Source organism: Somniosus microcephalus, chromosome 9, assembly GCF_052327205.1.
Source record: "Somniosus microcephalus isolate GS21.2 chromosome 9, FLI_Smic_1.0, whole genome shotgun sequence".
NCBI classification, from domain to species: Eukaryota; Metazoa; Chordata; class Chondrichthyes; order Squaliformes; family Somniosidae; genus Somniosus; species Somniosus microcephalus.
The window spans coordinates 212980988-212998123 of record NC_140995.1 but is presented as its reverse complement, the minus strand read 5'-3'; the positions used below and the strand labels follow the sequence as shown (position 1 = coordinate 212998123).

Sequence of the window (17136 nt, the reverse complement as noted above, 5' to 3'; positions counted from 1 at the left end):
GGGTCCTTTGTTGTCTCTGCAGTGACAGATTACGGGAATGCTGTGCCAATTCCCTTTGGAAATTGCTAATAGTGGGAAAATGTTAATGGGAGCAATCCCACATGAAAAAACAGAGAGACGTAATTACAAGGCATATTAGTGCAGTCAAACAGCAACTGTTCCCATTCTGAATTAATGTAACAATTTGGTTCGCAGATGTTCTCTGTGCAGGAATATACAATAGTTTGACCTATGTAATAGTCAGAGGTTTACACAACGCACACCCCCCCCCCCCCCCGCCCCTCTCTTCACCTACTGTATTTGCTTGCAAATATTCTTGCTCCATCATTGAACTGGGCAGTTGAGCATTTTATATTGTAGATCAGACTGCCTCTTCTAGGTCTCTTTCACCATTCTGATACAAGGAAAGTTATGATATAATATTTCTGTTCCTAGCCTGGTCCTGCTCTCCTGAACACTCTCGTCAACCTTCCAGATCCCTAGCTGCAGCACGGTGTTTAAAATTGGCCTGACTCACTCGCTGTAAATTGTGTGATTACCCCCTACTCCCCAAACTCCACGTTACTTTCCAGTGTTACTCTGTCAAGGCTCACCAATAAATAATCACTTAGGAGAGGCACTGGAGATCATTTATGGGCCCCTATCATATAATCCCTTCAGCACATATTTGGATGGGAGAAATCCCTGTTAACTTTGTATGTATATTTGCACGTTTTCTAACATAATAGTATCAGAATCGGAAGAGAAGATGAACAGGTGCTTCAGAAGCAACCTAGTCATTCTGATAAAGGACAAAAAAAATACACGACTTGCAAAGGAGACAGTCCATCAGTATTTGCAGTTTAGTACCGTCCAGCTGATCGCAGGTGTCACTCATGGTTTTTACTGACACTTGCCAGTACTGATGTGCGATTGTGTGAGCGACCACAAAATAATTTCCAGTGTCTGCACTGAGTTGTGGTTTGAGTTTCACTGCGACCCCCCCTCGCTTCCTTTCAGCTTTCCACTTCCAGTAACTCCCAAGCCTAAGCAGAATGGCTGAGTTGGCAAAGCCAGCTTAAACTCCAAAGTGAGTTTCCGTTCTGTGGTGTGCTGGTAATCATAGTTACTGTTGTCCTTGGAAACCTTTTAACAAGTTGGTTGTAAAAGCGAGATGTAACATCAGCTGCAGTCCCGTGCTCGTCCATTTAATAAGGTTCTCCAGGTCGTCGGCCCCTTTTGACTTTGATTTTGTTCCAGATTTCAAACTTAAAAATAATCTGGATACCAACCCTAATACAGTAGGAGCTCTCCCACTGACAATTATATGACACTTTACCCCAGGCTATTGGTAAAAGAATTCACATCAAGCCGCTCTTGTTGATTTAACGAGTTCATCCAGTGACTATCTAAGCAAAATAGACTAGGGGGGAGGGGGGAGTGGGGGTGGGGGGGCAAGTCCAATCCCTGGTCTGTGCTAAGTTAGCTGATCTCTTGGATCAGTTCTTTCAAAGAGCCGGCACAGGCACGATGGGCCGAATGGTCTCCTGCTGTGCTGCATGATTCTCTAGCTGTTCGGTTGGCCAGGTGCTATATTTGGTTAGAGAGGACAAAACCAGCCAGGGTTCCTATGCTTGATCACTGCCTAGTGACTCCTGCCCATGCGTGCCTTTGTGTGTGTGTGTGTGTGTGTGATGTGTGAGAGAGAAAGAGAATGAATGTTGGGCAAGCACAGGATGGACCTTGTCTGGATTTGAATTTGCCCACTGAGGGTCACTGTTGGGGTTCAGACGTGAATAATAGCTACTTGGATGAACTAACAGAAGGAAACTGGTGCCTGTGGAAATGAACTCCAACAGAAATTATGCCCCCACAAAGACGGGAGAAAATTACCATAGAAAATAAATAATTCACACGTTCAGATGTACTTAGAGAAGCCCATGCGTTGTTCCATTGAGTAGTAAGTTTGTGCCGACAATTGCTGACCTTCTTTGTGTTGCTGTACTTCCCGGGAAGGAGGGAAGACCAAAGAATGTGCATGTTGGGCTGCTTTTGTGCCCATCCTAGCAGCCAGATTGGAGCCCAGATCAACATGACCTCTGACTCGATTTACTTGCTCCTCCCCCACATCAAAATAAAGTGCCTGTCCTCTACCTGGGCCTTTTCCCCCCCCTACCGACATGGCCAAATCTAAGAAGTCTGCCATTTGGGGAATCACAGCACAAAGGAAAAAAGAAAGATTTACATTTATATCCCGCCTCGGGACGTCCTAAAGCGCTTTACAGATAATAATGTACTTTTGAAGTGTAGTCACTGTTGTAGTGTAAGAAACGTGTATTTGCGCACAGCAAAGTCCCACAATCAGTAATGAGATAATGACCAGATAATCTGTTTTTATTGATGTTGATTGAAGGATAAATATTGGCCAGGACACTGGAGAGAACTCGACTAGTGCCATGGGAGCTTTCACGTCCACCTGAGAGGGCAGACGGGGCCTCGGTTTGACATCTCGTCCGAAAGACGCCACCTCCAACAGTGCAGTGCTCCCTCAGCACGGCACTGGAGTATCAGCCTAGATATTGAGCTCAAGTCTCTGGAGTGGGACTTCAACCCACAGCCTTCCGATTCAGAGCTGAGAGTTCTACCCACTGAGTCACGGCTGATGCCGGTGGCACCAGAGCCTTGGAGCACCATTACACTCTGCCATTACTTGGAAAACCTTTCTACTCTGGGTCGCTGCCAGAGCACATTAAAGCCTTTTCATTATTTAAAGGCTAATATGGCTTTATACTTAATGTGGTGTGTTGTCCTACACATGATTTTCTTTCCAGAATTAGTTAGCTGAAAGTTTGGGTGATGATATGCAGTACTCGAATTTTTCAAAGTGTCAGACCCTTACTCTGATAAACATCTAGCCACTTCTTCAAAAAGCAAAATACTGCGGATGCTGGAAATCTGTAATATAAACAGAAAATGCTGGAAACACTCAGTGGGTCAGGTAGCATCTGTGGAGAGAGAAACAGAGTTGAAGTTTCAGGTTGATGACCCTCCATCAGAACTGGAAAAAGTTAGAGATGTAACAGATATTTAAGCAAGTGCAGGAGCAGGGAAAAGGGGGAGGGGAGGAAAGAACAAAAGGGAAGGTCTGTGATAGGATGGAAGGCAGGAGAGATTAAAAGACAAAAGGGATGATGGTGCAAGGCAAAAGGAGATGGTAATGGGACAAGTTAAGAAACAAAAGATGAGTCTAGATGAGGTGTAAATGGCACTGGCAGAATCATCAACAGCTGCCATGTGAAAAAATAGGGGCAGAGGTTATGGTCTGAAATTGTTGAACTTGATGTTGAGTCCAGAAGGCTGTAACGTGCCTAATCGAGCTTACGTTGAGCTTCATTGGAACAATGTAAGAGGCCGAGGACAGAGAGGTCAGAGTGGGAGTAGAGGGGAGAATTAAAGTGACAGGCGACCAGAAGCTCGGGATCACGCTTAGGCACTGAACAGAGGAGTTCCGCAAAGCGGTCACCCAATCTGCGTTTGGCCTCCCCAATGTAGAGGAGACCGCATCGTGAGCAGCGAACACAGTATACTAAATTGCAAGAAGTACAAGTAAATCGCTGTTTCACCTGGAAGGACACTTTACCCCAGGCTATTGGTAAAAGAATTCACATCAAGCCGCTCTTGTTGATTTAACGAGTTCATCCAGTGACTATCTAAACAAATAGACTAGGGGGGAGGTGGGTGGGGAGCCAAGTCCAATCCCTGGCCTGTGCTGACTTAGCTGATCTCTTGGATCAGCTCTTTCAAAGAGCCGGCACAGGCACAATGGGCCGAATGGTCTCCTTCTGTGCTGCATGATTCTATGACCTCAGCTGCTGTGTTGGTCAGGTGCTATATGTGTTTGGAACCCTGGACAGTGGGAAGGGAGGAGGTAAAAGGGCAGGTGTTGCATCTCCTGCCTTGCATCATCATCCCTTTTGTCATTCAATCTCTCCTGCCTTCCATCCTATCACAGACCTTCCCTTTTGTTCTTCCCTCCCCTCCCCCCTTTCCCTGCTCCTGCACTTGCTTAAAAATCTTTTACATCTCTAACTTTTTCTAGTTCTGATGAAGGGTCATCGACCTGAAACGTTAAACTCTGTTTCTCTCTCTACAGATGCTGCCTGACCTGTTGAGTATTTCCAGCATTTTCCATATCTATCCAGTTCTTCCTTGAATTTGTTGACAACATCTGCCTCCTTGAGAAGGTAGCCTCACACCTGTATCGATTCACCAAATGCACTGTATCCCATCGACTGGGCCGCATATCACCCTTCATTCACTTCTAATCGTATAAATGAGTGGATTGCTGACTGCTCATTTGGCTTTTCGTTGATGTTCTAACATTCGGCTGCTGGTGACCCATGCTTGTAGCTCCACTTTCATTGGCTGTAGAGCAACATGCAGCTGACAGAATAAGACGGGTCTGCTGGCTGTGTGTTGCTTTAAGTAGGTATCGGTCTGTAGCTGGTACCTGTTCTACGGTCGAAATTCTAAGTGCAAAATTTAAGTTTTCAACCCAGCCAAGATTGGTAGCTTGGCATTTGTAGGTGGGTGGGAGAGCTAAGAGGTGCAGGATAAGTTTGATTAAGAGATGATGAGGAGGGATTTCTTCACTCAGAGGGTTGTGAATCTTTGGAATTCTCTGCCCCTGAGGACTGTGCATGCTGAGTCTTTGAGTATATTCAAGGCTGAGATAGATAGACTTTTTATACACTAGGGGAATCAAGGGATATGGAGATCGGGCGGGAAAGTGGAGTTGAGGTCAATGATCAGCCATGATCTTACTGAAGGTTATAAAACCTACTTCTGATTTCTGGGACAAAAAAAATGTCTGTGTTCCATTGCTGACTGACATCACATGAACTTCATAGAATCATAGAATCATAAAGTTACAACACGGAAGGAAGCCATTTCAGCCCATCGTGTCCGCGCCGGCCAACAAAGAGCTATCCAGCCTAATCCCACTTCCCAGCTCTTGGTCCGTAGCCCTGCAGGTTAGAGCATCCCAAGTGTACATCCAAGTACTTTTTAAATGTGGTTAGGGTTCCTGCCTCTACCACCCTTTCAGGCACTGAGTTCCAGACCCCCACAACCCTCTGGGTGAAGAAATTTCCCCTCAAATCCCCTCTAAACCTTCCCCCAATTACTTTAAATCTGTGCCCCCTGGTTTTTGACCCCTCTGCTAAGTAGTGGGATTGCACTGTTCATTATCACATTGCTGTTTGTGGGACCTTGCTGTGCGTAAATTGGCTGCCGCATTTCATGCTGATAACAGTGACTACACTTGAAAAGGTACTTAATTGGCTGTAAAGCGCTTTGGGAAGTCCTGAGGTTGTGAAAGGTCTTTTCTATCCACTTTATCTATGCCCCTCATAATTTTATACACCTCAATAAGGTCTCCCCTCAGCCTCCTCTGTTCCAAGGAAAACAGACCCAGCCTATCCAGTCTTTCCTCATAGCTAAGATTCCCTACTCCTGGCAACATCCTTGTAAATCTCCTCTGTACTCTCTCTAGTGCAATCACATCTTTCCTGTAATGTGGTGACCAGAACTGCACACAGTACTCTAGCTGAGGCCTAACTAGTGCTTTATACAGTTGAAGCATAACCCCCCTGCTCTTGAATTCTATGCCATGCCTAATAAAGGCAAGCATTCCGTATGCCTTCTTAACCACTTTATCTACTTGGCCTGTTACCTTCAGGGATCTGTGGACATGCACTCCAAGGTCCCTTTGTTCCTCTACACTACACTCTGAGGTAGCGCCTCGCTCCTCGGCGTTAGCGCCTTAAGAGAGGTGTGTAGCGCCTGATTTAGCGCTCCAATCACCTCCAGGGGCGTTAGAAGCCAAGTTTGCAGTTGGAGGTAATAATTAGCACCAGGTGTTAAACTGTGCGCCTGGCCAATAATTGCGTCCCAAGGGGGCGATACCGAATTTCTTCCCCTTCATCTTTAAGATTTTCAAGAGTTCAACTGGACTTTTTTGTTGTAAAAGGAAAGAAAGACTTGCATTTATATAAGAACATAAGAACATAAGAAATAGGAGCAGGAGTAGGCCAATTGGCCCCTCGAGCCTGCTCCGCCATTCAATAAGATCACCTCAGGACTTCCCAAAGCACTTTACAGCCAATTAAATACCTTTTCAAGTGTAGTCACTGTTATCAACATGAAATGCGGCAGACAATTTACGCACAGCAAGGTCCCACAAACAGCAATATGATAATGAACAGTGCAATCCCACTACTTCCAAAGTTGCTGCAAATGGTAAGCTTTAACTTCACAAAGACCTATTAGATCCAAGTAATTAAAACAAATAAAGTATTCTAAATAAGTCAATGGTTATTGGGAACAGGCAGAAAAGTGGAGTTGAGGCCAAGATCAGATCAGCCATGATCTTTTTGAATGGCGGAGCAGGCTCGAGGGGCCGAATGGCCTACTCATGCTCCTATTTCGTATGCTTTTATTTATGTTCTTATAAAACAAATACGGGGATAGTATAATAATGCCTTGTTTTATCCAAAAACCTGAGATGTGGTTGCTAACTTTTACTTTTACTTTTTGTTTTGCAGGATGAACAGTGACCCGAGCAGTGCCGCCTGAGGTAGGCAGTCTCACGTTATACAAACTGCAGCACCAGAGATGGTGTTTAACCATTCGACAGCTGAAATTCATTCAAAGCTTTTAAACTGTGCAGTGACTGAGCAGCAAAATGTATGTTCTGATGCACTCTGAATGCTAAATGCAGACAAGTAGAAACCAATTTGACGTACAGAATCGAGGAATATTTTTCCTCCTGTCAGTTTAAAAAAAAAGGAATTGTATAATTTTGTGAGCTTTTCAGATACACAAGACACCGGGAGGGATGAGGGGGGTGGGGGGGTGGTGGTGGGGAATCCTGTTTAAGCATTTAAACAGGGGTTTCTGCCCAGGTTACGGCGGCAGAGAGGGAGAAACCCCGAGAAAATGTGCCCACTTCCCTCATAGTTCTCGAGTGGGTTATGTTTGCATAGTTAGCAGCCTCCACCAGTCTGCCATAGCCATAACCAGCTGAGCCATCACAGCAGCCAGCACACTGATTGCATTTTTATAGCTCCTCTCTCAGGATATTCCACAGGGCTTCACATTAGAATGAATGACTTTGAAGGCAATTGTGGCAGACAGTTTTTTTTGCGCACAGCAAGATCCCACAGGCAGCAATGAGGTGAAGGAGAGTTTTTGGTGATGTTGGTTGAGGGAAGAATGTCGGGCAGGAGAAGACTTTCTCAGCAAATGCCATGTGATTTGTAACATCCATTTGAACAGGCCAATTGGTTGAATGTTTCATCTGAAAGCCGCCTCCTCTGACAGCACAGCCACCCCCTCCCCTGGGGTGTCAACCCAAGTCCTAGAGTGGAGCTTAAACCCACAAGCATCTGACTCAGAGGTGAGAGAACTACCAACTGAGCCAAGCTGCCACTTCCGCTTCAGGTTTGGGACACATAACAAGGAGAGAGAAACAACCATTAGGTGGCCCCCCTGATCCTCACTGTGTATAAGAGCATTGGGACAAGTACAGATTTGTTTTTAACCTGTCCCTGTGAGAAGTTGGCCAGAATGTATTGTTGAGGTCAAGATTCCACAAAGAACATATTTGTGCCAAGACCAGTAGCATGAAATAAAAACAGAAAATGCTGGAAATACTCAGCAGGTCAGGCAACATCTGTGGAGAGAGAAACAGAGTTAATGTTTCAGGTCGGTAATGGTCATCGACCTGAAACGTTAACTCTGTTTCTCACTCCACGGATGCTGCCTGACCTGCTGAGTATTTCCAGCATTTTCTGTTTTTACTTCAGATTTCCAGCATCTGCAGTATTTTGCTTTTGTACCAGTAACATGAAGCTTGGAACCTCAACAATTTGAGCTGTTGTCAAATTTTACATGAGTGTGAGAGGGCAACATTATGTCGGCTAAATAAATAGATATATTGGAAAAATGTTCTTCACTCAATGGGGGATAAATGTTTGGAATTATCTACGGGTGACCAAATGCAGTTGGATGCCAGGCTGGGCGAGTTGGAGTATTAGAGGGAAGAGGCTTGATGGCCTTTTCTCACCTTTTGGCTTTTTTATATTCTTAAGTAGAATTCTCAAGATCCAAGCAACTGTTTTCACGTTCAAAGGATAGGAAATCATTTCCAGTTGATTCCGCCCCCTTTTGTAAGGTCAGAAGTCGTATACAATGTTTATTCACAGTGCACTGGGTTTTGCAAAAAAAAAAAGTGTTTCTTTTTAAAATGACACTCGTTGTTTGTAGTAGGGCAGTGAAATTTGCAGCAATTCAGATTTTAAGAGAAAATGACCGAGCCAAAGTTTTACGTTGTTAAAACACCTCTGTGAATGACGCAATGATTAGTGTGAAGAGAAGATGATGATTCTATTTCTGTCACATACAGACCGCCTGTGTCCGGCCCACTTACTGTTGCTGACAAGTGGGGAAATTATTATATTTATATAGGATCCAGTTTTGCCTTGCTACTGCCCTAGCTCTTTGTGAGATTCACTGACATCAAACGTAGATTGTGGCTACAGAGGCTGCTGGAGGAGATAGAAATTTCTGCACTTTCTCTTCAGGACACTTGTGTGCACAATAAACCCGGATGAGCTGGAAGCACGAAGCTTCTGGCTCTGGCTGGTCCCGATATTTGGCAAATATCACAATCCAAGAAAGAGTCATAGCCCCCTCTAGGGTCTAACCTGGTGAGGCATTTACTTCAAGTTTTTTATTTGTTGTGAATAATTGTGGCTTTTGTAAGCGGTTTTTCATCCTAGCCCAATTGCTAGACGGACGGTTCGAATCGCCCCTGCCTTACGAAAGTTCTATACCCGGGAATTATTATTCAAAGTGTAAATGAAATAAGTCACGGACAGGAATGCTTTGGTGAAAAATCAAACTTATATTTATTTGGCCTAACATACACTGGCTAAAACATGCACTACTAAACGAAATTACTGTCTTCTGTGGAGAATAAAATCCAGGTTACAAACAACATACATACAGTACAAAACTGGGGACTATAACAAGCAGTAATTCCCTTGTTGCTATGGTGGACTCTAACTCCACCCCTACCAACGAATTACCCAGTCGCATAAACCCCTTCACCTGGCTGAACCAAACGAAGCTCCCACTCTCAGAATAGCCCAAAAACGTCACTTCTGAGAAAACCCTGAGCCCCTTACACCTCACCCAGCTTGCCTGGGATATCTGGTTACCGGCTTGGCTCGATCGCTTCGCTCAGCGGCTTCTTCCTCTGGTACTTCTTGTTAAGTCGATCTTGGTGGAGCAGGGAGTGAGAGAGAGAGAGAGAATGGTGGAAAAGAACCTATCTTTATAGTAGTCTGGCTACCCCATCTTTTCCCGCCAATCTTTTAAAATCCTTTTGTATCTAAGCACTCCGGTACTTAATCAGTGATGAGTCATCCTCAGACCCATGAGTATTGAATTAATGGCCCTAAGTCGGTCTTTGTGTTGGGAAAAAAACAAGCTCCTTTTCGGCTGGCTGAGGCCAGTGGGCTCATTGTTCTGCTTCTCTTCTGAGATGCAGGTGAGAAGTGCTTTTGCATATTAGAGTGGCTTCAAGTTCAATGGCCCCCTTCCTTTTTCCAGGACTGTCGGGCGAACCCATACATTCTGGATGACTGGCAGTTCTTTTGTCACAGCCAACTGCCATGCGTTCTCTGGAGTTTTAACAAACCAGTCCCCCCACGCATTTGCACAGGGCGATCCCACCACAGGGAAAATGCCCTCAGAAAATCCCATAAAGTCCACAAAATATTCCCGACTGAGTCCATTCTTCAAACAGAGATTTTGCGATCTCTTCACTTTTTTTTTTAGAATTTTCTTTTTTTTTTGAAAAAGTAATGAAAGTCCATTATAGAACACATGGGATTGTTGGTTTAGCAAAAATAGTTAAAAAAAAGAAAGACTGGCATTTATATAGCACCTTTCATGACCACAGGATGTTCCAAAGTGCTTTACAGTCACTGAAGTACTTTTGAAGTGTAGTCACTGTTGTAATGTAGGAAACACAGCTGCCAACTTATGCACAGCAAGCTCCCACAAACAGCAATGTGATAATGACCAGATAATCTGTTTTTGTTACGTTGATTGAGGGATAAATATTGGCCAGGACACCGGGGCGAACTCCCCTGCTCTTCTTTGAAATAGTGGCATGGGATATTTTATGTTCACCCGAGTGGGCAGACGGAGCCTCGGTTTAACGTCTCATCCAAAAGACCGCACCTCCGACAGTGCAGCGCTCCCTCAGCACTGCACTGGGAGCATCGGCCTAGATTATGGCTGGAATTTTCTGATGTCTGTGCGGGTGCGAATGGAGGCAGATTGGGAGGAAAATTTGAAATAAGTTGGAGTGGGTCAGGGACCCGCCGTCATCCTGCCCCCACGCGCCTTTCCCTCGGGCGTGTTTGCCAGAGCATCAGCGACCCAAACGGCAGAGGCGGCCGAGCTAATTTAGATCATTATTAGGTACTTGTCAGACCCTTAAGAATCTTTTTAACCCTACCTTTCAAATTTCCCTGGATGACCACGGGAATCACGCAGCTCGGGAACCACGTCAGTCAACCTGAGGCGGAAGTTCAGTGACCATTGATGGAACTCCTTAGTGCAGAGCGTGGAAAGTACAACAAATACTCCCACCTGACACCAGGTTACTTTCCTAAGGCAGATGCTGTTGCTGAGTACATTGTTAGCACAGATTTAGCTTTCTAGAGGTTGCAGTACTTTTCAGCAAAGTCAGGATCCACTGTCACCTCATTGGTACAACCTATGACACCATTGACAGGTTGCTTCTTTCATCTCTACTTGAACTGCCATCTATTACATAAGCATGGGTGCAGTTTATACTGTTTCACCTTGGTCCTCAGAATTGGACCACGATGAATCTCAGCACCAGCAGCACCAGGCACACCAGCAGCACCAACAACAACACCACCAACCTTCTCCTCACCAACTTGATGCTGCACAGGAGAGAGGGCATCAGTGCAGGGCTGCACCGCGCTGGAGGCGATACCCCCAACACAGGGTATACAGGCATAGGAGCTTCCTCAACATGACTGAGCAGCAGTGCCAAAGGAGGCTCAGGCCCAGGTCGTCGCAGACATTCGCAGATTGCTGGAGCAAGACCTGCAGCCCAGGGGAGCGGGTGGCCATGCCTAACCAGTGGCTGTCAGGCTCCTTCCAGGGATCTGCAGCAGACATTTGAGGCATCTTGCAGTCGGCTGCCCAAAGATGCAAGACACAGGTTGATATAAGAAAACTACTAGGCACTTGGTCTAAGTATTAAACAAGGCTTTAATCAGCTGTTTTTCAACATGGAGATCTAGTTGTGTCCTTCACCAGTTCCTGTTAAAGAATGTCCTGAGCAAGCTGGGCCCATGCCCGAGTATTTATACTCTCCCTGGACAGCGCCACCAGCAGGCTGCCCAGTATCATTTCATAAGTAATTTCCACATGAATGACAAGATTCATGTCACAGGTCACTGATGCCCTCTTTGACAAGTCAGCCAATTTCATCAACTTTGCCACTGATGAAACCAGTGTTAGTGAGCGGGCGCTCAGCTTTGCCGCTCTGGCTGGCTTCCCACGGGTGCAGGGCGTCATCGACTGCACACACGTGATCATCAGGGCACCCCATCATCAGCCAGGTGTCTTTGTCAACTGCAAGGGCTTCCACTCCCTCAATGTGCAGCTTGTCTGCAACCATAGGAAGATCATCATGCATGTGTGCACCAAATTCCCTGGCAGCTGCCATGATTCTTTCGTCCTGCTCAAGCCCACCCTCCCCCAACTCTTCACTCCTCCAAACAGACTTTCCGGCTGGCTGCTTGGAGATAAGGGCTATCCACTGAAGATGTTGCTCATGACACCCTTGAGGAGGCCAAGTACTGAGGCCCAGGAGCGATATAATGAAAGTCACATTTCCACCAGATGTGTCATAGAGCAGACAATAGGCATGCTAAAAATGCACTTCAGATGCCTTGACAGATCTGGAGGAGCCCTTCAGTACACACCAGCCAGGGTCTCCAGAATTGTCGTGATCTGCTGGACCTGCACAACATAGCGCAGCAGCGAGGATTACTGCTGCATGAGGAGCAAGGCTCTGATTGCACAGCCTCTTCAGAAGAGGAGGAGGAGGAGGAGCAAGAGAATCCTGCTGTCCAGATCCCACCAGCACCTGAGCACATTGCTGCCCCGGAGGCCAGGGATGACCACATCATGGCCAGAGTTACTTAACTTCAGGCATTACATCCATATGGCTGCCACATGCTGCACCAGGTTCCCACTACCCCACAGCAACACCATAAAGCATCCCTACAATGACCATGCCATTCCTTTCACTCTGACCACCATTGCTGGAGGTAACGTTATGTCTCACCATTCACTCCTACTCACTAACCCACTTTCCAAGTTGCAGACAAATGTGGCCAAAGTGGTGAAAATAAATATTTTTATCTGTGATGTCATAGTAACGGAAACTTTACACAAACAGTTATTAAAACACCCAAGTGGCTGCCCTTGTGCATCTACTTGTGTGTCATCTTTCTCTTACACATACTTCTACGAGGTGCTACTCCTGTGGCTTCAGCAGAGTTAGAGGCAGCCTGCTCCCTTCCCTGCTGCGACTGCATAGACACTTTTGGCGAATGTCCTCTGGGTTTTGGAGCCTGTGATGGCTCCACCAAAGTCAGCTCCTCCTGCGACTGTGCAGGGGCAGACTCGGCCATCACAATCTCACGAGGCATCTAGGGCTCTGACTGAGGGGTGGCAACAGGGGAGAAGTGTGAGTGCTTTGAGAGGAGCCCCCACTTCCATGTCCCCTCTCACCATCATCCCTCTCATGGGCCACCCGCACTTCCCTGCTAGCAAGGAGCTGGAGAACACCTTGCTGCACAGCAGTGGGGCCATGAGGACCCAAGTCTGTGTTGACATCTCTCCTAGAGAGGAGATCTATGAGCTTCTGCCATTTATTCTCCATAGATAGCCATTTATTCTCCATAGATAGCCATCTATTCTCCATAGATAGCCATCTATTTTCCATGTGCTCCTGTGAGTGGCGCAATAACTGCTCCATGTAGGTGGCCATCCTATCCATGGTAGAGCATATAGTCGCCGTTGCCTGCGACACATTGGTGCTCATGTTGGAGATGGCCTCCTCCATTCTCTGCACATTTGCAGACATTGCGGTCGCAAAACCTATCTGCACCTCCAGGAATGCTCTCTTTCTGGATGGCCCCCAAGGCTCAGCATCTGCAGGCAGCTGAACAGAGCTGGGAGCGTCCTGCGCCCTCTGACGAGGATTCTCCATTGCTGTCCCTATTTCCATCACCTCCTCTTGCTCACTTGTGACTTGTGAGACACCAGGTGACAACACTACTCTATGTCGTGTGGGACATACTGAGGTGTTGGGTACACTTATGTCTGCTGACGGTGCACCCTCAGAGGCCGGAGGCTCCTCTGAGGAGTCATCTTCCTCTTCCTCCTGGACAGTGGGGTGGGGCTCTTGATGGACCTGTGGGACAGTAAAGAGATTAGTTAGAAATGTTATATTAAGAATGGGTACATATACCATAATGCACATGATGAACATTCACTGTCTGCTGATATCAGTCACCATATGAGTGACTGCTGTATGCCATGTAGCTGTATGAGATGTAATTCTGTCACCAGGTTGCTGAGATGTCCCCCTCTCTCCGTCTCCCACCTCAAGTTGCTCTGCAACTCCAGACACTTCCAGGGTGACCTCCTCTGCTGTTGTTAAGGTGGCCAATGTTGGAGTGCCACCTCTGGTTCTCTCCCTTTCCCTCTTCCCCTGCAAGGAGGGAAAGAAGAGAAGGTTGAGTGAGAGTGATGGAATGAGTGTAAGGAATGCATGGGTTACATCTGTAGAGGGTGACTATGATGGACTGGAGTGCCAATGCCAAATGGCCTCCTTGTGTGTTGTTAGTTGGTATGATTGCACTAGGATGAGGGTGATTGTGAGGGGTGGCTAGTAAGATGGGGATGTGATAATGTAGATAGAGAGAGAGGGCTGGGTGGAGGTACAAGGTATGTGGGTGTGAGTAATGATGTGCAGGAGTAGGGTTGGGAAGGCAGAGTGATGGGGATATGATGAGAGACACAGCAGGGTGAAGTTGAGTGTGGATTTGCACTCACCTTTCCTGATCTAATGAGATCATTGAAATGTTTCCGGCACTGCACCCAGGTCCTCCTGTAATGTAATTTTTTTTTTAACCAGGTCGAAGTATTTTAGTTTATTCCAGGAATAATGTAAAGTAGAGAAATGCTGTGTATTTCTCTAGACATCTGTTTATTTGAGTTTATAATGCTCATTTTTTGGGGCTTTTCAGAACTGATATGCAAATATGAACATGAAAGGGACATAGCTGCATATTTTGATAGCTGCAAAGGTCTTTAATCAGAAATAGTAACTTTTTTTATAGCCTCTGCAAAGGTCATTGTTAATGTACATTTTTAGATTTAAAAAATAGAAGTGTATTTGGATATGTAAAAGATGAGCTTTTAATCATGCAGCTTCCTGTCGTGTTCCTCTTTGAGTTTAAATAGTTTTTTTTTAACATTTGAGTGAAATGAAGATTGCGTAATACTTTTTACATAGGATATACGGCACAGAAACAGGCCATTCGGCCCAACCAGTCCATGCTGGCGTTTATGCTCCACTCGAGCCTCCTCCTGTCTTTCCTCATCTAAATCTTTCAGCATAACCCTCTATTCCCTTCTCCCTCATATGTTTGTCTAGCCGCCCCTTAAATGCATCCATACTATTCGCTTCAACCACTCCCTGTGGCAGCGAGTTCCACATTCTCACCACTCTTTGGGTGAAGAAGTTTCTTCTGAATTCCCTATTGGATTTCTTGGTGACTATCTTATATTGATGGCCTCTAGTTATGCTCTTCCCTACAAGTGGAAACATTCTCTCGGTATTTACTCTATCAAAACCTTTCATAACTTTAAAGGTTGGGTCACCCCTCAGAAAAGGGACCCAGCCTGTCCATCCTTTCCTGATAGGTATACCCTCGCATTTCTGGTATCATCCTTGTAAATCTTCTCCACACCCTCTCCAGTGCCTCTATATCTTTTTATAATACAGTTTGGAACAATTGCACGAGCTTAGCCTCTCGCCCCCGGGCAAGTGACTTGCTAGTGCTCAAACACTGACATTTTCATCTCTCCAGGATTTTCCATGTGAAGCAATGGTAGCCTGGCAGCAAATTGCATTCCATGTGGGCAGTGCGGAAATTCACGGCAGGTTGCTCCAGGATAAATTGCTCGGCTCCGCCCATCTCTTTACCACTTCTCTCCTGAAAATGCCAACTCTTGCTGGGGTATAGTTCCGTGGGCATCCTCCATTCCTCCAAGCAGCCCGTTCTTCAGATGTGGGGGTTGGGAACCTGAGCGGGGAAACAGAGGAAAGGGAAAGAAGGATGAAAGCAAAAGACAGGAAGGAGAAAAAGAAAAGTGACAGGCAGAGAAATCAAGGGTTTAAATCAAACGTGGCCACAGTAAATAATAATTCTAAAAGATCTAAGAGCGTTAAAAAAACAAGCCTGAAGGCGTTGTGTCTTAATGCGAGGAGCATTCGTAATAAGGTGGATGAATTAGCTGCACAAATAGAGGTAAACGAATATGATATGATTGGGATTACGGAAACATGGCTCCAGGGTGGCCAAGGCTGGGAACTCAACATCGAGGGGTATTCAATATTCAGGAAAGATAGGCAGAAAGGAAAAGGAGGTGGGGTAGCATTGCTGGTTAAAGAGGGGATTAACACAATTGAAAGGAAGGATATTAGCTCTGATGATGTGGAATCTGTATGGGTAGAACTGAGAAATACCAAGGGGCAGAAAACGTTACTGGGAGTGGTATATAGACCTCCAAACAGTAATGCGGAGGTTGGGGATGGCATTAAATGGGAAATTAGAGAAGCATGCAATAAGGGCACAGCAGTTATCATGGGTGACTTTAATCTACATATAGATTGGGCTAACCCAATTAGTAACAATACTGTGGAGGAGGAATTCCTGGAGTGTATACGGGATGGTTTCCTGGACCAATATGTCGAGGAACCAACTAGAGATCAGGCCATCTTAGACTGGGTATTATGTAATGAGGAAGGATTAATTAGCAATCTTGTTGTGCGAGGCCCCTTGGGTCGGAGCGATCATAATATGATAGAATTCTTCATTAAGATGGAGAGTGAAGTCGTTGACTCAGAGACTAGGGTCCTGAATTTAAATAAAGGAGACTACGATGGTATGAGGTGCGAGTTGGGTAGGATTGATTGGGGAATGTCACTCAAAGGGTTGACGGTGGATGGGCAATGGCAAACATTCAAAGATCGCATGGATGAATTACAGAATTTGTTCATCCCAGTTTGGCATAAAAATAAAACAAAAAAGGTGACTCAACCGTGGCTAACAAGGGAAATTAGGGATAGCATAAGATCCAAAGAGAGGACATATAAATTGGCCAGAAAAAGCAGTAAACCTGAGGATTGGGAGCAGTTTAGAATCCAACAAAGGAGGACAAAGGGATTAATTAAGAGGGGGAAAATAGAGTATGAGAGTAAGCTTTCAGGGAACATAAAAACTGACTGTAAAAGGTTTTATTGATATGTGAAGAGAAAAAGATTGGTGAAGTCAAGCGTAGGTCCCTTGCAGTCAGAATCAGGGGATTTATAATGGGGAACAAAGAAATGGCAGACCAATTAAATACATTTTTTGGTTCTGTCTTCACAAAGGAGGACACAAATAACCTCCTAGAGATGTCGGGGAACATAGGGTCTGATGAAAGGGAGGAACTGAAAGAAATCAGTATTTGTAGGGAAATGGTGTTAGGGAAATTGATGGGATTGAAGGCCGATAAATCCCCAGGGCCTGATAATCTACATCCTAGGGTACTTAAGGAAGTGGCCCTAGAAATAGTAGATGCATTGCTGGTCATCTTCCAAAATTCGATAGACTCTGGAACAGTACCCATGGATTGGCGGGTAGCTAATGTTACCCCACTGTTCAAAAAGGGTGGTAGAGAGAAAACGGGGAATTACAG

The 17136-nt window shown here is 45.6% G+C and overlaps 1 long non-coding RNA gene across 1 annotated transcript in view; it reads left to right on the top strand.

Moving 5' to 3' along the window:
- LOC147113004 (uncharacterized) overlaps positions 1 to 17136 on the top strand; it is a 459408-nt gene that overhangs the window by 96459 nt on the left and 345813 nt on the right. Inside the window, exon 2 of the long non-coding RNA XR_015079613.1 lies at positions 6585 to 6616. This is a non-coding gene — a long non-coding RNA (uncharacterized LOC147113004). The remainder of the gene's footprint in view (positions 1 to 6584; positions 6617 to 17136) is intronic.